This window comes from Nerophis lumbriciformis, linkage group LG11 (genome assembly GCF_033978685.3).
Source record: "Nerophis lumbriciformis linkage group LG11, RoL_Nlum_v2.1, whole genome shotgun sequence".
NCBI classification, from domain to species: domain Eukaryota; kingdom Metazoa; phylum Chordata; class Actinopteri; order Syngnathiformes; family Syngnathidae; genus Nerophis; species Nerophis lumbriciformis.
Window position 1 is genome coordinate 32,575,048 of NC_084558.2, and position 25,540 is coordinate 32,600,587.

The 25,540-nt window shown below is 40.8% G+C and overlaps 1 protein-coding gene across 6 annotated transcripts in view; it reads right to left on the minus strand.

Moving 5' to 3' along the window:
* gabbr1b (gamma-aminobutyric acid (GABA) B receptor, 1b) overlaps positions 1–25,540 on the minus strand; it is a 580,862-nt gene that overhangs the window by 254,858 nt on the left and 300,464 nt on the right. The gene's annotated exons all lie outside the window — the stretch shown is intronic.

Below are 25,540 nucleotides of genomic sequence, written 5' to 3' on the forward strand. Positions count from 1 at the left end.
TGGTCTCAGCTAAAACCAGATTAATTTTTCCCGCTTAACAAGGCACCTCCTCTTAACTATACGGGTGCACATATTTCCTGTCCCCTTAAAAGGGGTGGTAAGGTCGCACTAATATCCAATGAAAAACTTGACCTAACCTGACCTAAGTAATAAATATAAATCCCTTGAGGTCTGTCACACCGCTTCCTCTCCATTTGGCTGTTATCTATCGCCCCCTGGGGCCTATTTGGACTTTATCAGTGAACTTTCAGAGTTTGTCGCTGATCTCGTGATGCACACAGATAATATAATTATAATGGGGGATTTTAATATCCATATGAATACCCCGTCGGACCCTTCATTCGTGGCGCTCCAGACAATAATTGAGAACTGTGGTCTCACACAAGAAATAAATGAATTCACGCATTGCAACGGTAATACGATAGAGCGAATCATTGTCCGGAGTGTTACCACCTCCAAAGTTATGGTACTACTGTACACTATAGGAATGTCCAATCACTACCTTATAAAATTTAAAGTTCAGACTCATTGTCAACAAGCTACTAATAACCAATGATTTAGCACCCGCAACATTAATGCTGTCACAACTACGACTCTTGCTGGCCTACTGCCTTCAGAAATGGCAACATTCCCGAATTTATGTTGGATCAATTAATAACCTCACTAAAAGCGGGCACAAATAGACTAAAAAACAATTTTTACCCAAGAGCCATAGTAGCATTAAACAGGCACTGAGTGAGCACAATGTGTCCGTCATGTCCTCATGTGTCATGTCTTTTTATTTTTTTCGGACTATAATGTGCAATAATGTTATATGTGTATATGTATATATATGCATATGTATGGATATGTGCATGTGTGTGGATATATGGTAAATGGTAAATGGGTTATACTTGTATAGCGCTTTTCTACCTTTTGTTTTTTAAGGAACTCAAAGCGCTTTGACACTATTTCCACATTCACCCATTCACACACATTCACACACTGATGGCGGGAGCTGCCATGCAAGGCGCTAACCAGGACCCATCAGGAGCAAGGGTGAAGTGTCTTGCTCAAGGACACAATGGACGTGACTAGGATGGTAGAAGGTGGGGATTGAACCAGGAACCCTCAGGTTGCTGACACAGCCACTCTCCCAACAGTGCCACGCCGTCCCCTATACATATATCCATCCATCCATTTTCTACCGCTTATTCCCTTCAGGGTAGCGGGGGGCGCTGGAGCCTATCTCAGCTACAATCGGGCGGAAGGCGGGGTACACCCTGGACAAGTCGCCACCTCATCGCAGCCCTATACATATACATATATATATATAGATACATATCTTCTTTTTTTTTTTAAATCTTTTTTTTACTATTTATATTACCAAATTATTGTGTATGCACCTTAGGGGATCTGCTCCAATTTTGTTGTTCTTTGAACCTGTTCACTGTAATAATGACAATACAACTCTATTCTATTCTATTCTACTAACAACTTTAACGAAGCCCTGTGCAACACCATTGATAGTATAGCAAGCAAAAAAGACCCCTAAAATGCGTAACCCCTGGTTTACAGAATAAACCAGAGCTCTTAAACTATCATGTAGAAAGATGGAACGCAAATGGCATACGACAAAACTTGAGGTTTTCCATCAAGCATGGAGTGATAGTTTAATAACTTATACACACGCGCTTAACTTAGCTAAAAGTAATTACTACTCCAATCTCTTCCGCCCCAGTAAAAACGATCCTAAATATTTGTGCAATACAGTAGCATCGCTAACCCAACAAGGGACTCCTCCTTGTAGCTGCACTCACTCGGCTGATGACTTTGTGAAATCTTTACTAAGAAAATTAGAAAGGAGAGGGGGGCGGTGGGAGATCACTAAGCGGACGTATATTACAGCTGAGGAGAAGGCACAACCAGGACACACGCTGATGAAGGATTGCTGTTTACAACCACAAAACTCCCAGACTATTAAAAAAATGCCACAAATATTCACCAACACAATGAAACAAGGTAAAAATGATTTTCCTTTTCCTTTTTTTCTTTTTTTTCCGTAGCAACATGGTTGGTAACGTTTTGGAAAGCACCAACAAGACCTATGTGTATGTGCGTGTTGACATTTAAGCTTGCTGTAATGTTTTGTGTTTGGAAAAAAAATATATTGTTAAGTCATTACTCTCGGCGTGTGTCCTGGTTGTGCCTTCTCCTCAGCTGTAAAATACGTCCGCTTAGTGATCTCCCACCGCCCCCCTCTCCTTTCTAATTTTCTTAGTTAAGATTTCACAAAGTCATCAGCCGAGTGAGTGCAGCTACAAGCAGTCCCTTGTTGGGTTAGCGATGCTACTGTATTTAACAAATATTTAGGATCGTTTTCATACATGCATTTATACATTTTATATATGCCCTATACTTAGGGCTGTCAAAGTGTCAAACGAATAACATATTTAATCACAATAATCACAGTTTATTCATAATTAATTCAATATTAATCGCGATGAATCAAAGTTAAATATAATTTTCCGTTATTAATAAGTGCACCCTAGACAGATAGTTGTCTACTTTATATTGCCATGACTGGACAATTAGTTCGCTTTAATGAAATGTTTTAAACATGCATTTTAAACAACTCAACACATAAAGCATATAAACATGCTTTTAATGACAATAAAATAAATACCTGCAGTGCATTGGTGTCTAGCCAGGTTTTATATTTTTTAGGAATCCAAGTATTCCTGCTCTAGAAGCACTTACATTCAGAGGAGAGGCGCTACACCATATTTAAATACCAGTTTGATGCATTTATAACACAAAATGTGGATTGTTTCGATTATGTTTTGATTGTCAAAGATATTTGGTAATGTAATTTAATCTGTGATTTTGCAACCTGAATAAATGCTTCTGATATTCTGTGTATTATATGTTGTACAAGTTAATGATATTTATATATCCACATGACAAGGTCTTAACCTTCTCTATTTATTAATAAAATGTAATATTCAGCCTGCAAAACATTCTGTAATTATCAGGTTCTAAAAGAATATACACAATATTTCAGTCTGCCAGAAAACATTTATTTAGGTAGAAATATCACACGTTACATTACAAAAGATCTTTGACAAAGCATGATTATAATGTAATACGATTTTTAATTGTTTTGGTAGTGAGATTGGATGTGACGCGTAGCGCTATTAACATGAAGTTGGAAGTGTGTGATTGGTAAGAGAGTAAATTGTCTTGACATGTTTTGATGAAAGCCTCCGATAAAAGTGACTCAAGACTTCCTCTCTACCGTCTTTTTTCTGCTGAGATTTAATTCCATCTTTTAAAGCAGTTCTAGTAACAATCTACATTTTATGTTATTAATGCACTCAACTATAATGTAAACAAGGACGTGAAGCTCCTCCTCTCTACAAGGGGCAAAGGCGCCAGAAGGCGTTTGCACCTATGCTGTCGTCTCAAGGCGATTGAAGATAAACTAGTCTTGTCTTGTCTGCAAAATGACTTGCCATTGCTTTGGACTTCAGATTTTCATAATGTTCCCTTTTCTTTGTGCATTTCTGCTCGCTATATTCGAGCTTGTGGCTGAACAGTAAATGGACGCCATAACCTTTCTCCACGCTATGAGGGTCAAAAAGGAATCAGGACATATGCACATTAATATCATTGATCATCGTTGTCAAATCATTACAGCAGATATCGGCATCTACATCAACAACATGATTTGCCTGAGTGGCTGGACAGAACAAAATAAATAATTACCACCGTTAAAAGAACTCAAAGTTTTGAAAGCCCTAATATATATACACAGTGTCTTCAAAGTGTGCATTTTCTATTATAAAATAGAGACTTTTGTCGAGGGGAGATCCGATTATTCATGTTTGCATGTATTCTTATTGGGAACTCTGCATCGCTGTATACATTTTTGGGTTTATGAATCAAGATCAGGAGCCAATTAAGTTCGTAAATTGAGGTTCCACTGTACTATCAATCCATCAATGTATTTATTATTCTTTTTATTCATTATTGTTTGTGTTACAAATTGAACGCAGGCAGTAAATCAAATGTATAAGGAACTGCTATAAAATGGGAAAGGGGTCATGAGAAACTGGATATATGTGATACCATATTGTTAACTGTATGCATGTTTGAAATAAATTAAACCATAACTATGGAGGTAAATCAGGGCCAATGGTGTGTACCTGAAAAAACTGACTTTGAAACTGAAAGTTTAGGTTTTGATGTTTATGGTTGAAAAATACATCAGTGTATTCTAAATAAAAATAAATGAGCACTATCTTTTTTCGAAGTGAATATATTTTTGATTCACACTTAATAATGTTTTGAATGAATTATTTCTTATACTCAGGAGCGACTTATGTGTGAAATAATTAACACATTACCGTAAAGTATCAAATAATATTATTTAGCTCATTCCCGTAAGAGACTAGACGTATAAGATTTCATGGGATTTAGCGATTAGGAGTGACAGATGGTTTGGTAAACGTATAGCATGTTCTATATGTTATAGTTATTTGAATGACTCTTACCATAATATGTTACGTTAACATACCAGGCACGTTCTCAGTTGGTTATTTATGCATCATATAACGTACACTTATTCAGCCTGTTGTTCACTATTCTTTATTTATTTTAAATTGCCTTTCAAATGTCTATTCTTGGTGTTGGGTTTTATTAAATAAATTTCCCAAAAAAATGCGACTTATACTCCAGTGCGACTTATATATGTTTTTTTCCTTCTTTATTATGCATTTTCGGCAGGTGCGACTCATGGTGCGACTTATACTCCAAAAAATACGGTACATATATTTTGATATTTGATATAAAAATTTTTTTTTTTACAGTTTAATTTTTTTTTTCCTAAGTTTTACATTTTTCTTTTTCAGATTCAAATAATTTTTTTCAGGTTGAGACTTTTTTGGCCATTTTTTTTGTGGAAGTAATGCGAGGGCCGTGGCCTCGTGACAGACCAATCAGCAAAAGTATAAGGGGCATCCTCTTCACATTGCCTTCACGGAACATAGAAACTAATTTAGTTCAAGCCAACACCTTCTACAGATTATGCATTGCGATTGTCAGACAAAGAAATGACGACAGTGGGACGTCAAGGCTGGTTTAAACAACACCGATGACAAATTGCAGACATAGCCCGACAAATCGTGCCATATTATGCATTTCAACATTCAAGTAATACATTTCAAATTTTGCATTGCACCTGAAGTGCAGCGCGCCATCCCGCGCATGCGCAGTGATCCACACCCAATTGCAATGAATGACGGCACCTGGTTCTGCCGGAGCCCTATATTAGGTTCTCCAGCTCCCTTCTGCGTTTAGCACACAAATGAGAAGACTAATGTTCACTATGAGAGGTCGTTTTGGGACAACATGCATTGTTTTTCAGCTAGCAACGTTAGCTATGTTAATGGTTATGGTATTAGTTTATTTCGAACATTTCTTGCCACAAGCTTAATTATTCCAACAGGGGTCACTGTAGGCCTCTTTTACTTCCTGTTGTATGCGTGTTTCTGCAACTACTGATTTGTGGGTCTTTAAAAAAAAATAAAAATGTAGCAACAAAATAATTACTTGTCGCTGTTACAAGATGAGGATAGTAATAATGCCAATGTACACAAAAAATACTGTATTGGTAAGAATTATTTAAACATTTTGGAAATAATTGTATACATTTTTGTTTTTACTGTAAATTTGTCACAGCGGGGTCGCATTTTACTGCGTGGATCGTTCTCCCAGGATGCAGACGGACAACTCCGGAGGCAAGGTACAGGTGAGAAAATGATTTAATGTCCATAAATCATGCGGGATACAAACAAAAGAGCAACAGCGTGCCCATAGCACGGGAAGCTAACGGAATAGCAAACAAGAAACGCTTAGCACATGAATCCAAAGGTAAATCAATGACGTAACTTGTTGCATAGAAGCAAATAAAGCCAGACAGTGTGTGGCGAAAAACAGGAATAAGTAACTCTCTGATTAGTGCCCGGCAGCAGGTGAGCGTGCCGAACACTAATCAGAGGCAGGTGAAACCAATCTGCACCCAAAGCAACCAAAACACAAACTCAGGGGTGCTCAAAACAGGAACTGAGGGAGTCAAAGACTAAACAAAACATGATCCGGTCAACGGATCATGACGGAATGTTCCTTAAGATGGTTCCATATCCCCAAGCTTTAACAGAGAAATCCCAATTTTTTCCCCCTAACTTAAATAACTTTGTACCATTTTAATAATGTAGACAACAATACACAAAACAAGTAAGAATAACATGTATTTGTGTATAAAAGTGTAAATAACATTAGAATAAAAATTAGGACAAAAAAAAGCAGGGTGCACTCTTTATTTATCTACTTAGTCGTTTATGTCTCACATTTATATATTGTTAGTATAGGTTTTACAATGTGTTGTGAGAGTCGAGATAATGAAGCGAGAGTTCAGTCAGTGAGTTTATTATCAGACTTCTTTCCACAAGAACAACCCTTTTAACCTGGAAGTGTGTCCCCTTATATCTAGTCACATCCGACCTATACACCAATCCCCGATCTGGTGATGAGAACATTTAGTTCACATGGTTGAACCGCCGATCTGGCACCTGGTAGGGTTCTAGTGGTGCCCTGATGTGCTAGTGGACCTTGGCCCGCTGGCAGGACACGCATTCGGCTGCCCACCCCCTGACATCCTTCCGCATGCCTGGCCAGACGAATTTGGTGCTAACCAGCCTCACAGATGCCTTAACGCCGGGGTGAGAGAGAGGATACACAGCATCAAGCCCCCGCCGGCGCCAAGCCGCAGGTACCATCGGACGAAGTGGACTAGTAGAAATGTCACAGAGCAATGTGGAACTATTGCCATGGCAGGGAACATCCACAAACTGCAAACCGGTTACCGCTGTGCGCCAGGCCTGGAGATCTGGATACTTGCTTTGATCCGATTCCATCTGCGCAAAGTGGAGACCCAGGTGTACAGCACTGACAACCACCCTTGACAGACAGTCCGCTACTCAATTGTGCTTTCCAGCCACATGCCTAATTTTCATAGTGAACTTGGAGATGGATGCAAGCTGATGTTGCTGGCGGGGTCTGAAGTTTTAGCCATGGCAAAAGTCAAAGGTTTGCGGTCCACAAACGCGGTGAAATCGCGACCCTCCAACATGAACCTTAAATGGCGGGTCGCCAGAAACAAGGCCAGGAGCTCCCTGTTAAAAGTGCTGTATTTCCTTTCAGCTGCCCTGAGTTGCCTGCTGAAGAAGGCGAGGGGCTGCTATGTCCCCGCCACCCACTGCTCGCAAACCGCGGCCACGGCTACATTTGAGGCATCAGTAGTGAGAGCCAAAGGAACAGTAGGGGAGGGATGTGCTAGCCAGATTGCGCTGGCCAGAGAAGACTTTGTGTCTTCAAACGCTTGCAGCTTGTCAAGAGACCAGTTCACCTCTCGTGAACCTTTTTTCTTCTTTAATGCATGAGATGAGTTGCACGTGGAATGAAACGGTTATAAAAATTGAGCATTCCAAGAAAGTCGTGAAGCAGCTTGACAGTTAGTGGGCGTGGAAACTTGGAAATTGCCTCCACTGGTGTAGGCAGGGGAACAGCACCTTGCGAGGACACCTGGTGGCCAAAAAAGTCAATGTCTATAACTCCAAAGTTAGTCGGGTTCACAATCAGGCCATGTTCATTTAACCGGATAAACAGCAGCCGTAAATGTTTCAAATGTTCCCAGACTGACCGACTGGACACTACATTATAGTCCAAATAAATAAACAAAAATGGTAAATCCCGTAAAACAGAGTCTATGAGCCACTGAAAAGTCTGTGCTGCCCCCTGCAGACCAAATGGCATCCTCAAAAACTCAAATAATCCAAAAGGGCTTATAATGGCAGTCTTAGGTATGTCCAACTCACGTACAGGTACAGGTAGGTACCTTCAAGAAAATGGACGCTCCAGCCAGCCGTGAAGAACAGTCCTGAATGTGCGGGTTGGGTTAACGGTCCGGCGTGATGACATTATTCAGTCGTCAAAAGTCACCACAAGGTCGCTACAGCCCACCAGGTTTCGGTACCATATGTAGAGGCGAAGCCCAAGGACTGTTGGAAAAGCCGTGCAATCCCCAGTCTCTCCACAGCGGCAAATTCCTGCCAGTTTAGCAGAGTCAAGCCGCCAAAAACAGACAGGCCCATTGTAAGGATAAAGTGCTCCACCCCATGCTTTGCGACTGCTGCCGTAAATGTCGGTAAAGTCAGTTCTGGAAACTCTGCAAGAAGCCGTTCATAAATATTCCCCACAGCGAGCATGTTGGCGAAGGCCATAGGCTCCGGCCCGCTCAGTGTGCACGGAATAGTGGAGAAAGCGACACAGTCAAATAAACGGCTATTCGAGACACTTGCACACAAAAAATCTGCCCCAGAAAAGTAGTACTGTGTCTCATCTGTTGTAATCCCCCAAAGCCGAAACTGGGCTTCCACATGCTGGAACCAGGGCTCAGGATCGTGCTGCCAGAACTCCGGGGGTTTCACTGTTGCAGCAAGTACGGCAGGAGCCGCTACCGGCTGTTGTAATGGTGCCGAGCTGTCAGGCATGACGAGACCAGCAGCATTAAACATGTCCTATAAACGTTGAGGTCACCAATGTGGGAGTCGTGAAAATAAGGCGACAGAGCAGTAGTTCTGAGCCTTGGAGCAGGTGCAGAGACCGGAATCAGCCGTGGTGCAGGAACCGGAAACCGCCGTGGAGCAGGGACCGGAAGCCGCCGTGGTGCAGGGACCGGAAGCCACCGTGGTGCAGGGATCGTAAGCCGCCGTGGTGCGGGCACCGGAAGCCGCCGTGGTGCAGGCACCGGAAGCCGCCGTGGTGCAGGCACCGGAAGCCGCCGTGGTGCAGGGACCGGAAGCCGCCGTGGTGCAGGGACCGGAAGCCGCCGTGGTGCAGGGACCGGAAGCCGCCATGGTGCAGGGACCGGAAGCCGTCATGGAGCCCGGACCGGCAGCCGCCTTGGTGCTGGAGCAGGAGGCGGAGAGCCTGTCGTCGTGGGCGGAGCCAGAGGCAAGGCAGGCGGATCGTCTGTTGGTGTGGGCGGAGCCAGAGGCAAGGCAGGCGGCTCGTCTGTCGGCGTGGGTGAAGTCAGATGCAAGGAGGGCAGCTTCAGGCCCACTACCGAACAGGACTGTTCCTCCCTATCCAGCTCTTTCAGCACCCCCTGGTACCATTCGTCCATCCACGCTGCGATGTACTTCTCCGGAGGGACCCCTTTGCTTTGCGGTGCTGTCGCAGGAAGTGGGGCCGAAGCCAACAGCGCCCTCGTCGGTGGAGAGGCAGGCAGCAACCTTAGTGGAAGGAGGTCTGCTTGCCTTGCTGACACTCTACCAACACTGCCCCCCGCCCCCTCAGGAAGCGGAATCCAGATGGTAGATTGAGCTGGTGGTGGGAGCTGTTGTGCGAGTCCAGCACGGGTGGGTGCGCTCTAGGAAGACTGGGAGCTGGCCTTGAGCGTGTGCGCCGCTCTGGACACGTGCCTGCCGGTGGTGTCTGAGGGGAGGAGAAGCCGCATGGGAAGAGCCTGGTAGTCAGCGTTGGGGGAAAAGTGTCCATCTCGCACCCCGCATACGCATACGCCTCTGTGCCGGCCCGCCTTCACGTACCGGGTGGCGTGAACGACGTCCGGGTGCCTTGAGAGTGGGAGAGGAAGCGGGTCTCTGTTTCCGTCAACTTAGCCATAAGCTGCCCCCATGCTACCGTAGCGTCGGCCGGAAGATCTTCTTCGGACAGCTCTTCTTTGTCCTCGTATTCCCACGGCTGGGTGTCCGCTTGGAGCTCCAGGAGGATACCTTGTTTGTCCTTGTCGGACAGGAACACTTCGTCAGGCTGGGTCAACCTGTTACGTTGCAGGCGCATGGCCGCGCTGGTCGTGTTCCCTCCAACGCAGAAAACAAGCTGGAGCAGCGTGCAAGTAGGATTAAGTGTTTAATATTTAAACGCAGGGCAAAAATGCAAAACAAAACTCAGACACTAACTAGCGTGGAGCGGCAAAACAAATAGTCACCAAGGGTGAACAGCGAGGAAGAGTAGCGTGTAGAAAAATATACTTGAGTTAGGAGAAAAAACTAGGAGAAACATAATTGTTGCGTATAGCAAACATTGACCCAGCAACTAGTGCTGGGTGACAGAAAACTATAAACGGGAGTGATCAACCAAAACCCCTGGTGGGAACACTAATTGCTAAACTAAGACAGGTGAGGAGAATCAGTGCCCATGGAAACCAACAATAAAAAAAAGGAAAGAGGGTGCACCCAGGAAACAGACTAAAAGATAGGTAACTACAAAACATAAATGATGACCCGGGTAACGGATCGTGACACATACGAATGAGTAAGTCAATATTGCATTATTACATTACCATGCATAGTTATGATTCACATAATGAGATCAATAAGATCTTCTCATTTTTCATTAAGGTTCAAGATGTTTAACATGATTCTTCTTCCTTGTACTTGGAAAACAGTTTCTTAAAGTGGGTCATATTAGTACATTGTTTATTCATCCATTCCATAATTGAATGCCAAAAGTTGTAAGTGGTGTACATGCATGCACATGTTTTAGATTACATTTTTCTCTAAGTTTATATGTATCTTAATTTTTGAGAATAATTGTTGTACATTTTGGGTAGCAAGTTATAGTTTGCTTTGCACATTTGCAAAATGCACCAAATCATTGGATTTCAATATTTAATAAGGGATAATATCGGCCGATAATATCGGCCTGCCGATATTATCGGCTGATAAATGCGTTAAAAGGTAATATCGGAAATTATCGTTATCGTTTTTTTTTTTTATTATCGGTATCGTTTTTATTTTTTTATTTTTTTTTATTTTTATTAAATCAACATAAAAAACACAAGATACACTTACAATTAGTGCACCAACCCAAAAGACCTCCATCCCCCATTTACACTCATTCACACAAAAGGGTTGTTTCTTTCTGTTATTAATATTCTGGTTCCTACATTATATATCAATATATATCAATACAGTCTGCAAGGGATACAGTCCGTAAGCACACATTATTGTGCGTGCTGCTGGTCCACTAATAGTACTAACCTTTAACAGATAATTTTATTAATTTTCATTGATTACTAGTTTCTATGTAACTGTTTTTATACTGTTTTACTTTCTTTTTTATTCAAGAAAATGTTTTTTATTTAATTATCTTATTTTATTCTTTTTTTTTTTTAAAGTACCTTATCTTCACCATACCTGGTTGTCCAAATTAGGCATAATAATGTGTTAATTCCACGACTGCATATATCGGTTGATATCGGTATCGGTTGATATCGGTATCAGTAATTAAAGAGTTGGACAATATCGGAATATCGGATATCGGCAAAAAGCCATTATCGGACATCTCTATATTTAATATTCAATAAATTAGGGGTTTGAATACATCCAATACTATGTTACTATTATTCTAAGTGACCTCCTTTGTAGCAAGGTTAGTGAATGAAGTGTGTTTTTGTAGTTATTTCCCCATATTTTTACACAATAGCTCAGATATGGTAACAAGCAAGCAGGAGAGAATATGGAAGGATTTTTGGTCTGGAACATATTTAGCTTTATGACTGGTAAACAAAACCGCAGCCAGCCTGGCTATGGTTGTTGACTGCTTCCTCAGCACTACTACTACTACTAGCAGAGGTGGGACCAAGTCATTGTTTTGCAAGTCACAAGTAAGTCTCAAGTCTTTGCCCTCAAGTCCGAGTCAAGTCCCGAGTCAAGACAGGCAAGCCCCGAGTCAAGTCCAAAGTCAAGACTGGAAAGTCTCAAGTCAAGTCCTGCATTTTGAGTTTCGAGTCCTTTCAAGTCCTTTTAACCACAGACTAATATATTAACACAGATTGTGTATGCTTTTCAAACGCTGTATTTATTTATTAAAACAAGTGCATTTTAAATTGCAGGAAAGAAAATTGTGCTGACATTGCACTTTATAATAGCGCTATTAACCAGTCATTTTAAACATTAACTCATTCCTTTACAGAACAAACACATTGAAAAATAAAGTGCAAATGTACTTATTTGTACAAAAGTGTTAACATTGAAAAAACATGACATATACGTGAACATAACAAAAAAGTTGTACTTATTATATGTCAGGGCCCTATGCTGCATTGCATTTGCAAAAGACCAAATTAGCCAAGAGTCTGTCAGTCATTTGTGCACGATGGGGGCGTAGTATGATGCCACCATGGCTGAAAACTCGCTCCACTGGAGCACTGGAGGCAGGCACTGCCAAGACTCTCATGGCCACTCGGAACAGTGAAGGAAGAGTCTTCATGTTCAATGCCCAGAACAAAAGAGGGAGAGAGTTTTTTTGGGTTGGTGCACTACTTGTAAGTGTATCTTGTGTTTTTTATGTTGATTTAATTAAAAAAAGAAAAGAAAAAAAAAATTATTTCTTGTGCGGCCCGATACCAATCGATCCACGGACCAGTACTGGGCCGCGGCCCGGTGGTTGGGGACCACTGAGGTAAACAACCAACAGTATGTCAGAAAGCTAGCTAAAACGGTACACATATTCATAATATAGTATACATTTTAACTGACCTTTATTTTACTATTTTTGTCTTTTTTTAGGTGGCTAAAATACGCGGTGCTGCTGACCGCCGTCTAACGTTACGTGTGATATATTGACTAACGTAACCCTGCTTAAAAAAATCACTGAACAAAAAGTATGAATAAGGTAGTGAACTGCAACAGATTCCCGTGTTTGCAATAACGTTATAACGTTAGCAGTGAGTTTACAGCCTCACTGATTTAACTACACAGCAAATAAAAAGTCACGTTACTTAGCCAATAAACGTTATCTTATATTCAAAACTTACCGTTCTTTGTGCAACTTCAAATGCCGGACGAAGTTGGAAGTTGTTGCCTCTCCATCAGTAATTTTCGAACCGCATGTGTTGCATACTGCAAACCGTTTTGTGTTGACCACCTCGTAATTTTTATACCCAAACGAAATTATTTTAGGTATCATTTTTTGTTCACTGGCGTGTGGTTTGGACATGTCTTCTTCGTTGGTTGTCCTGCAATTTGATTGGATGAATGCTGTGTGATGAAAACAAAGTAGATCTAATTTGATTGGCTGTTGTACTGAGCGCACACCAGCTGACACACGCAACGCTGATAGACAAGTACACAATGAAAAATACGGAGCGCTCCCGAATAACTTTTTCATCTTTGGGTTTTGGGGAAAGTAGCAAGTCATGTCAAGTCATGTCAATTCAAAAGGCTGAAGTCCAAGTGAAGTCACAAGTCATTGATGTTAAAGTCTAAGTCGAGTTGCAAGTCTTTTTACATTTTGTCAAGTCGAGTCTAAAGTCATCAAATTCATGACTCGAGTCTGACTCGAGTCCAAGTCATGTGACTCGAGTCCACACCTCTGACTACTAGTGAGTACATATCACAAATTGATGTTGAGTTACTAACGTTAGCATATGCTTCATTTCCAGCTTTGCCAGAGCACTTAAATAAATCAGAAACATTAGATGTAGTCACAAAACCATCTTTCATTTTGAACATTTGTCAACTGTGTCGTTTGCAAGCATGTGGATCACTGTGAATGCGTGGCACAATGCGCTGTACTTTAGGTGCAATGCAAAAATCGGAATTTAATGCTCGGCTGTTGAAATTCATAATATGGCACGATTTGTCGGGTAATTTGTACTGCTTGTCAGCCTTCACGTCACACTGGCAAGATTTCTTTCTCTGACAATCACATGCTGCAACCTGTATAAGGTGTTGGTTTGAACTGAATTATTTCCTATGTTTCGTGAAGGCAGTGCTTCTCAAATATTTTCTGTTACGCTCCCCAAGGAAGAAGAAAATAATCCCCCCCACTGTCCACCGTGACTGTAAATAGTGTAATTTGTCTAAAAATTGCTACAATTATACCTCTGGATTACATTGTAAGCTTATTAACATAAAAGGAAACAACACATTGGTCTTTCCTCGTCTCCCACCATGGTTACAGTGAAGCCAAGTGCGACATACGCTTAATCATATTCTGGTAAGGCAAAACCCCCAGCGGGGGCCGCCCCACTATTTGAGAAGGGCTGCGTAAAGGCAACGTGAAGAGGACGCCTCATTTTGCTGATTGGTCTGTCATGAGGCCACACCCCTCGCACCACGTGGCACAGACAAAATATTTGCACTCACAGTATATGCTGTTGTCAATAAAAAGACCCAGGTAACCTTCCGTAATATGCATGTATTGGACTATGGAATGAAAACCTATGCAGCAAAACATTTATTGCACAATCTGTGGACGTTTGTCGACAATAAGGGAATCATATTATCTGTATGACAGAAGTGAAGCTCCTATATGGGGACATCCATATGGCAAACGGTACACCAAAGTATACACCGTATATACTGTATGCTCGTGCTCTTGGCTGCATGCCTTAAATTGTGGCAGCTGCTTCACCTAGAATGACTCATAATATCTAGGAAGGTCACATGCCTTATGAATGCTAATTTTTGCATTAAATCGACAACAAGTCGACAACAATTTATTTTAAAGCAAAGTCTGCACCGTGGATTTACAATATTATGGAATGCGAAGGCAGCTCAATGGAAAGTGGACATTTGTGTATGTGTGTGTGTGTGTGTGTGTGATTGTAGGTTTGGTCCAAGCTTCTGTCTCCCCATGCAGTCCAATAATCACTTGAATTTAACTCCATAAATGGTTTTCATTTATGGATGATAATAACTTTTTGCATCTTTATGAGTTTTTGAAACTGCTCCAATATTAAATTATTTTATTAGACACATTAAACGAGTAGCTATGTACTGTTTAGTATAAAAAAGGATGTTGAATTTGTGGCTCAGTTAATCCTGCATTTGCCCTTACTCCGTGTTTGATATCCTTCCTCAAAGCTTTCCACTGTAATTGAGACAGCGGGTTAGTATAAATATGTATATATATATCTGTTAGGGCTGTGAATCTTTGAGCACCACACGATTTGATTCAATTCTTGGGGTTAACGATTCGATTTAGAATAGATTCTCGATTAAAAACGATTCTTGATTCAAAATAAAAAAACATTTTTCAAATAGCATTGGGTGCCAGTTCTATGATTAAAACATTCCTTCATGAAATAGATAAACAGCTCTAATTCTATCCTGACATTTAATAAAGTCAAATGCATGTAAGGCAACTAGAGAAGTATCCAACATTTTTATTTTCTATAGTAAATCTATACAGCAGATATGAGCATTTATATCAACAATATGATTTGCCTGAGTGGCTAGATAGGACAGATAAAAAAAAGTCTATATGTATATATTTTTTTTAATAGTTTACTTTTTTCTCATTGATTAAGAATTGTTACAAATAATATGGCTACAGCAGTAGTGGGATGTATAATTTTTTTTAAATACATATTGTTTTATACACAATTGTAAGCATTTATATTTTTCACACATTTTTACTTATTTTAATACACATTCTCATTAATTCAACACACTGTAATGAACAGATAAATAAGCCATTAACAAGAGTGGGAGCATGCTCACTGCTTCGAGTAAAATAGCTCACACATTTCCACAAATACATTGAGTAGATTACAGTAAGGGCCAATTTTCAATTAACTTTACTGACTTCATTATGTCTCCCATGCAGCAATGTGCCATGTAAGTGACAATTAATATCAATGCTCAAAAAGGATGAAACGGCCACCAATATTAGTCGCAAATGTGTCACTTATTTCTTGACTAAAGACAAAGTCTAAACAGACTAAAACTCTTCTACGGGTGCTATTTTCTGTCTATATTTAGCACATATGAAATCTTTGTACAAACTGGCACAGTTACACACACGGCTGTGAGAATGTAGGAGATTGTGCCGCAAAGACAGCTCGACAGATCAAGAATCCTTCGTCCTATTTACGCCTATGCATATTTGGACTGTCAGGAAAAAATATTATTAACTATATTGTCTATTCAGCAATGTAATTTTATAATTGTATATCTGCTGGCAGGCACGGTGGAACAGGGGCTATTGAGTGTGCCTCATAATATGAAGGTCCTTGGTTCGATCCCCGGGCTTGGGGTCTTTGTGTTTGGAGTTTGCATGTTCTCCCTGTGACTGTGTGGGTTCCCTCCGGGTACTTCGACTTCCTCCCACCTCCAAAGACATGCACCTGGGGATAGGTTGATTGGCAACACTAAATTGGCCTTAGTGTGTGTGAATGTGAGTGTGAATGTTGTCTGTCTATCTGTGTTGGCCCTGCTATGATGTGGGGATTTCCGCCCAAGTGCAGCTGGGATAAGATCCAGCACTCCCCGCGAAACCAAGAGGGACAAGCGGTAGAAAATGGATGGATGGATGGATCTGCTGGCTGACTAGAGCTGTACGATAATGGCTTTTTTGGCGATATCCGATATTCCGATATTGTCCAACTCTTAAGTACGGATTCCGATATCAACCGATACCGATATATACAATCATTGAATTAACACATTATTATGCCTAATTTTGTTGTGATGCTCCGCTGGATGCATTAAACAATGTAACAAGGTTTTCCAAAAAAAATTAACTCAAGTTATGGAAAAAAATGCCAACATCCATCCATCTTCTTCCGCTTATCCGAGGTCGGGTCGCGGGGGCAGCAGCCTAAGCAGGGAAGCCCAGACTTCCCTCTCCCCAGCCGCTTCGTCCAGCTCTTCCTGTGGGACCCCGAGGCGTTCCCAGGCCAGCCGGGAGACATAGTCTTCCCAACGTGTCCTGGGTCTTGGAATTGAGAGAGCATGAGGAGGTTGAGGTGTGGGGGTTAGGAGGTTGCGGTGGGTGTATATTGTAGCGTCCAGGAAGAGTTAGTGCTGCAAAGGGTTCTGGGTATTTGTTCTGTTGTGTTTATGTTGTGTTACGGTGCCGATGTTCTCCCGAAATGTGTTTGTCATTCTTGTTTGGTGTGGGTTCACAGTGTGGCGCATATTTGTAACAGTGTTCAAGTTGTTTATACGGCCACCCTCAGTGTGACCTGTATTGCTGTTGACCAGATACAGCTGAAAAGCCGTAGATATTATGTGACTGGGCTGGCACGCAAAGGCAGTGCCTTTAAGGTTTATTGGCGCTCGGTACTTCTCCCTACGACCGTGTACGCAGCGGCGTTTTAAAAAGTCATACATTTTACTTTTTGAAACCGATACCGATAATTTCCGATATAACATTTTAAAGCATTTATCGGCCGATAATATCGGCAGTCCGATATTATCGGACATCCCTATGGCTGACTTAAGGCAGCGTTTCTCAAAGTGTGGGGCGCGCCCCACTGGTGGGGAATAGAGACATGACAGGTGGGGCGCGAGGAACGGGAGGAAATTTCACTTTAAATTTTTTTTTTTTAATTATTATATTCTTAGATTATTTTTTTACTATGCTTTCATTTTCTATACACACTGTAAATCACTTTGTGATTCTGTCTGTGAAATCCGCTATATAAATAAATGGAAATTACCGGTACTTATTTTTACTGTAGGTTTTATATTTCTCGGTACGAGCGAAAGTTTGACAGACATAGCAACAGTAACTTATGGGGGCGGGGCTAAGCGGAACAAACTTTCGCGCGGATGGGTAGCAGGCTAATGTGTGGATCACAATTACACAAATATATACATTTGTGACTCGCACCTCAAAGGTCGTCGAGCCAGAGCCAGCGCCTGCAGAGAAACAAAAATCTGACGGGCACACATTGTGTCATTCACCGGGAAGCACTCGCGTCAAGGCAGCTCAGCCCCGAACTCAATGAGGTTTTAACAGATGTTGTGAGCGCGGTAAATTTGATCAAAACACGACCACTGAAAGCGCGACTGTTCTCTGCACTGTGTGAGGAAATGGGAGCTGATCATACAGCCGTGCTGTTTCACAGTGAAGCAAGGTGGCTCTCCTGGGGGAAAGTGCTGTCACTTGCCCTGTCTTGCAAATGCACAGCTCCTCCTTTTTTTTTTTTGCAAAGATTGCAAAGTGGCACTTTTATTGTATTTATTATTGAACTTGATGCAAGTTATTTGATTTATTATTGAACTTGATGCAAGTTATAACACTTTTTTTGATTTATTATTGAACTTGATGCAAGTTATAACACTTTTGTTTTATTTGTTATTGAACTTGATGCAAGTTATAACACTCTTTTTGATTTATTATTGAACTTGATGCAAGTTATAACACTTTTTTTGATTTATTATTGAACTTGATGCAAGTTATAACACTTTTATTTGATTTATTATTGAACTTGATGCAAGTTATACCACAGCTGCACAGTTATTTTATTTATTATTGAACTTAATGTTATTTTATGTTATTGAGTTCGAATGTATACAACTTGATGTTCAATAAATTTGAAAATGTTAAAGCTTGGCATTAGCGCTCTGTTGGGGCGATGGGGGCAGGTGGGGCTTGAAAACTCCCCCTTGTCCAAAGTGGGGGATGACAAAAAAAGTTTGAGAACCACTGACTTAAGGGAATGAAAAAAACAAATTTAATTGATGTGTTTGGGTGTCTGCTAGCGTGATTTGTTTTTTTTTAAATGCAGTTGGTTTTTTTTATGTAGGAAATACATAAATACATACATAAATGGTGCTGTTAAGGTTAACGCAATAATAACACCTTAAAGGGGAACTGCACTTATTTTTGGAACTCTGCCTATCGTTCACAATCATTATGAGAGACAAAAAACAGATGCATTTTTTAATGCATTCTAACTTGTAAATAAAAGTCAGCTTACAGAGGAGACAATGGGAGGGTCCTCTATTCCGCCTACATAGTCTTCTAATTAACCATCCAAAAACCACCAACAATACTCTATTTACATTTTGTGACCTGAATATTAACCAAAACACAAACAAACTATTTATAGCAGCGCCATGATCACTCGCTTGTGTTGCTACATGGTGACATCACCGGCTGGTGAGCTGATTCTTTGCCTTGAGGCTTGTAGAAGTTTATTTTAGATCATAAAAAATTACCCTCAATTTATTAGTAAAAGGTTGAAGACGTAATCCGACAAGTTAGTTCATTTTGATAGCCACTTTAAAACCGGTAATGACGAGAAAGACACAAAAAGACGTTGGTTTGCACCCACCCTTTTTTTTAACCCTTGGCAAGGATTATGATTCATCCATCCATCCATTTTCTACCGCTTGTCCCTTTTGGGGTCGCTGGAGCCTATCTCAGCTGCATTCGGGCGGAAGGCGGGGTACACGGGGATTATGATTCAATCTTCATCTAAACAGGACTATATCAACTTCCTAAAAGTTGGCATCCCAGTGAGAGCAGATATTGTATATGTGATGTTTTATTGTTTGTTGGCTCTCATGAAGTCGGCAGTGAGTAGTAATCAGTGATGTTGTTGAAAGAAAAAGCGAAGGCTCTGATGCGTTTGCCAAATTAATGCGCCGCTTTATGCTTAAAATGAGCAACATCCGTAAATATTACTTGTAATTACATTATAGGCAGAATAAAGCGACTCTAATAGGCTCTAGTGTAAAAACACTTTTGCTTGCATTTATTTACTAATTGGAATGCATAAAAAAAGAAAACCATATGTATTCTTGTCTTACATAAAGATTGTGAATGAAATGGAAAAGAAAAGGGCAGTTCACTTTTAACGATAAGTTCCTTTCATGGTGCAATTTTTTTTAGCACGCAATTAATGCACTGACTCCTTTTTGACCCTCTGTCCATTCCGGAGTGCGGAAGATGTACTGGCGTTCAATTACTGTTGAGCCACAAGCTCGAAAATAGCGAGCAGAAATGCCCAAAGAAAATAGTACATTATGGAAATCCAATGTCCAAAGATGGCAAGTCGTTCTCCCAACAAGACAAGACTACTTTGTCTTGGATCGCCATGAGACGGCATCATTGGTGCACGCTTTGCCGCTTGCAGAGAGATGGAGCTTTACTTCCCTGTTTGGATTACGATTGAGTGCATTGATAACATAAAATGTAGATTCTTACACTAACTGCTTTAGTAAGATGGAATAAAAGCTCAGCAGAAAAGAAAGGGTAAGCAGGAAGTCTAGAGTCATTTTTTACTTTCACTTAGTCAAAACATGTCATTAAGACACCTCTTTTCATACCAATCACATGGTATGAGAAGGGATGGTTTCCTGCTGGCCCCACTATGGACTGGACTCTCACTATTATGCTGGATCCACTATGGACTGGACTTTCACAATATTATGTCAGACCCACTCGACGTCCAATGCTTTCGGTCTCCACTAGAGGGGGGGGGGGGGATTTGGGAGTCTCCCGGGAGGGTTGGCAAGTATGAGAAGTAACCCACATATGTGGTCCTCTCCAAGGTTTCTCATAGTCATTCACATCGACGCCCCACTGGGGTGAGTTTTTCCTTGCCCTTATGTGGGCTCTGTACCGAGGATGTCGTTGTGGCTTGTGCAGCCCTTTGAGACACTTGTGATTTAGGGCTATATAAATAAACATTGATTGATTGATTGACATACTTCCGGCTTCACAATAATAGCGCTACGCATCAAATCCGGTCTAACTACAATAACAAAATGAAAGCTTATCTTACATTATGATCATGCTTTGTTCTGTAATGTATATTTATACCTGGTAAATTCAAATAAAGTGTATATTATTTTATAACCTGTTCTGATTGATAGTCCGCATTTACAGAAGGTTTAGCAGTCTGAATATTACATTTTATTAATAAATAGAGAAGATTTAAACATTGCTATGCAGAGATATGAATACCATCAACTTGTACAATATGTTATGTACAGAATATCAATAATTTATTTAGGTAAGAAATGTCACATTTTACATTACCAAACATATTTGACAATCAAACCATGAATGTAACAATCCACATTTTTTGTTATTAATGTGTGTAACTGATATCTAAACATGATGTAGCTCCTCTCCTCTGAATGTAAGTGCTTCTACAGCAGGAATAAAAATTCTGTATTCCTACAAAATACAATATCTGGCAAGATTACAACACACTGCGGGTAATTTAAAAAAAATATTGATTAAAAGTGTGTTTATGCCCATTTTGTGTTGAGCTGTTTAAAAAAGTATAATGTTTAAAAAAATGTTTAATTAAAGCAAACTAATTGTGCATTCGCAATAATAAGAACTTGAAAATTACCATATTTTTCAGACTATACGGCCTACTTAAAATCCTTTCATTTTTTCAAAAATCGACATTGCCCCTTATATGCCTTGTGCATATATTAACTTTGCTTGTGCTGACCTCAAACCAATTTTATATGGTACATGGTGTAATGATTAAATGTGACCTGTAGATGTGCAGTCACACATAAGAGATACATATGGAGTGCAGGTTGACGCCTGTTCAATAAATGACTCGGGTAAGGACCTTTAAGACCAAAACTGTGATGTTTCACTGAGAATATAGAACATTACACACAGCACTCAAAAAAGTGTCAAAATGTTTTAGTACAACTTTGGTAAGCTATAAAGTCCAACTGCTTAAATTGATTGTTGGCGCATAACAGAGATCATAGTCAGACGTAATGTGCTTCAACATACGGGTATTATTATGGAGTGTGTATAAGGACCCCAAACTAGCACCTATTAAAATAAATGATCTGGCATATTTGTTTCGATTTGACTCGGTTTTTTTGTTTCTATTTTTATCTGTTGGTACCCCCAGTTCTGTATTTGGGATCTGCCTAGGTCCCGAAAAGTTGCGTGCGCCCGCATACGTAGTTTGCGCCGTAGTCAATAGCCTCCTTGTTTTTCTCTATTCTCTCGTTGTGGGGCATTCATCCTCAGTTGTTGCCTAAGTAGTACAAAGTAACTGACAATTCTAACTTATATATGTCAGTAGACTGTATATGGAATTGCTAATAACTACAACAGGAGCCATGTGAATAAGAACACCCACAAAATAGCAAATCCTAAAGAGACAGTCAGAAAACAGCTTGAAGACGGTCTGTAGAGTGTCCGCCCTGAGATCGGTAGGTTGCGAGTTCAAAACCCCGGCCGAGTCATACCAAAGACTATAAAAAAATGGGACCCATTACCTTCCTGCTTGGCACTCAGCATCAAGGGTTGGAATTGGGGGTTAAATCACCAAACATGATTCCCGGGCGCGGCACCGCTGCTGCCCACTGCTCCCCTCACCTCCCAGGGGGTGAACAAGGGGATGGGTCAAATGCAGAGGACAAATTTCACCACACCTAGTGTGTGTGTGACAATCATTGGTACTTACTTTAAAACAATCTTTGCAAAATGTTGATCAAAGAACTACCATTACATGGTATGTGGACCACAAGGAAGTGTTTTAAATGTACAAACCCCGTTTCCATATGATTTGGGAAATTGTGTTAGATGTAACTATAAACGGAATACAATGATTTGCAAATCATTTTCAACCCATATTCAGTTGAATATGCTACAAAGACAACATATTTGATGTTCAAACTGATAAACATTTTTTTTTTTTTGCAAATAATCATTAACTTTAGAATTTGATGCCAGCAACACGTGACAAGGAAGTTGGGAAAGGTGGCAATAAATACTGATAAAGTTGAGGAATGCTCATCAAACACTTATTTAGAACATCCCACAGGTGAACAGGCAAATTGGGAACAGGTGGGTGCCATGATTGGGTATAAAAGTAGATTCAATGACATGCTCAGTCATTCACAAACAAAGATGGGGCGAGGGTCACTACTTTGTCAACAAATGCGTGAGCAAATTGTTGAACAGTTTAAGAAAAACCTTTCTCAACCAGCTATTGCAAGGAATTTAGGGATTTCACCATCTACGGTCCGTAATATCATCAAAGGGTTCAGAGAATCTGGAGAAATCACTGCACGTAAGCAGCTATGCCCGTGACCTTTGATCCCTCAGGCAGTACTCCAGTGACGTGCGGTGAGATTGATGGCTGGTGAGGCACTGACTTCATCACAGTCAGATTTACAAACATATGAACCGTAAAGAGTATCTTATTCACCATTTGATTGGCAGCAGTTAACGGGTTATGTTTAAAAGCTCATACCAGCATTCTTCCCTGCTTGGCACTCAGCATCAAGGGTTGGAATTGTAGGTTAAATCACCAACAATTATTCCCGGGCGCGGCGCCGCTGCTGCCCACTGCTCCCCTCACATCCCAGGGGGTGATCAAGGGGATGGGTCAAATGCAGAGGACAAATTTCACCACACCTAGTGTGTGTGTCAATCATTGGTACTTTAACTCATTGGCGTTGTTAGGCCTATTTTAGGGGGGCTAAAGCCCCCCTAAAATATTCTTAAGCCCCCCTAAATGATTTGGTGTTTTTTTTACAAATAAATGCCGACATATTCATTATAAAGTGGCCCAAATATGAGTTTAAATAAATAATCATATAACCTATTATTATTCACTCAGTTTCCCCTCACTTCGTAGCGTAAGGTAGAGAGCCACTTTCGTGCGTCGGTATCCAATCCATTCCACTTGTTCATATAGAAAATGCCCACATCACTCAAATTCCAGCCCGCATTTTCTCTGCGACCTTGCTTGCGGTCCTGCAGGTGTACGAAGCACATTATCTTCCTTTACAATGAGTGAAGCTGCACAAAACCTTGTGTGTGCAATTGTAAATCATTTATTTTTTAAGTTTTGTGTTTCTTGTAGAATCTATATAAAGTAATATACATAAGCCTATTGTTAAAATAATGAAAAAAATATCATTAAATATATTTGTTTTATTGTATTGTTACATTAATAGCTGTTTTATTATTATAGGATGGCTTGTTAAACATTTAATAGGATTTTCAGAGGGAGGAAAAACCAAGACATTTAATATAAAATGTAAAATGAATAAATACATAAAGAAAAAGAAAATATATGGTTAAAAGCCATCATCCCGGGGAGCATTTCATTTCGTCCCGTGCATTTAAAAAAAATAATAATAACAATGAATAATTTCTAAGTCTTTGTTAGCCGTTTGTGAAGTTTTGTGCTCGTGCGTAACATTCGCTTGCATCCTGTGCATCTCCTGGGGGCAAAGCCCCCCCTGTCCTTAAAAGCTAGTGACGCCCATGCTTTAACTTAACTTTAACTTTACACATACAAACTGTAGCACACAAAAAAGCACATGTAATTAAAAAAAACTTTATTATGGTCTTACCTTTACTTATAAGTGCGGGAACAGTGGTGTTCGTGTTGGAGGAGTTGTGAATGAATGAAATATGAAATCCGTGCTGCAGTCTGCAGGTGTACCTAATGTTGTGTCCCTCCAGTCGTTCACGGCTCCTCCGGCGCGAGCAATGTTGTTTTTGCACTTTTTGGCTTCTTGTTAAGTGACTTTTTTTGGGTGGATTCGGTCTTGCACGTGGAGGGTTGGGTGTGGCGCTCTCGTCGCGGGGTGAAGTCTGCCGCGGAGGTGCCTTAACCGGCACCAGGAGGCGGGGTTACGCGAGCCTCAGCCAGTGCGTCTTCGCAGCAGTTTTATGATCGCTCAGCACAATAAATACTTTACACACATACAGTTGTTGACAAAATACACTGTACATTATATACCTCAGCTAACTAAACTATGGAAATGTATAATATAATTCAAATAGCAATACGGTCTCACTGCACAGCAGGCCAGCAGTTAGCCGAGTCCGCAATCCATGTTGCGGCACTGAGTGACGCGCCTCAACTGGCTGCTGTTCACCGCACCGTCTCTTCTCAGTATTTGAACGGCAAATGTGAAAATTCAGCGATTTTGAATAAAAAATAATCTAAAACTGGTGAAGTTAAATGGAAAATAACTTTATAGTATAATCACTGGATACATATAACAATTTAATTAATTTTTTTTCTTTTTACATTTTTTTTCTTTCCATGATGTCAGGTGAGGCCCCGCCTCACCTGCCTCTAGTGACCGCACGTCACTGCAGTACTGCATCAACAAGCGACATCAGTGTGTAAAGGATATCACCACATGGGCTCAGGAACACTTCAGAAACCCACTGTCAGTAACTACAGTTGGTCGCTACATCTGTAAGTGCAAGTTAAAACTCTCCTATGCAAGGCGAAAACCGTTTATCAACAACACCCAGAAACGCCGTCGGCTTCGCTGGGCCTGAGCTCATCTAAGATGGACTGATACAAAGTGGAAAAGTGTTCTGTGGTCTGACGAGTCCACATTTCAAATTGTTTTTGGAAACTGTGGACGTTGTGTCCTCCGGACCAAAGAGGAAAAGAACCATCCGGATTGTTATAGGCGCAAAGTTGAAAAGCCAGCATCTGTGATGGTATGGGGGTGTATTAGTGCCCAAGACATGGGTAACTTACACATCTGTGAAGGCGCCATTAATGCTGAAAGGTACATACAGGTTTTGGAGCAACATATGTTGCCATCCAAGCAACGTTACCATGGACGCCCCTGCTTATTTCAGCAAGACAATGCCAAGCCACGTGTTACATCAACGTGGCTCATAGTAAAAGAGTGCGGGTACTAGACTGGCCTGCCTGTAGTCCAGACCTGTCTCCCATTGAAAATGTGTGGCGCAT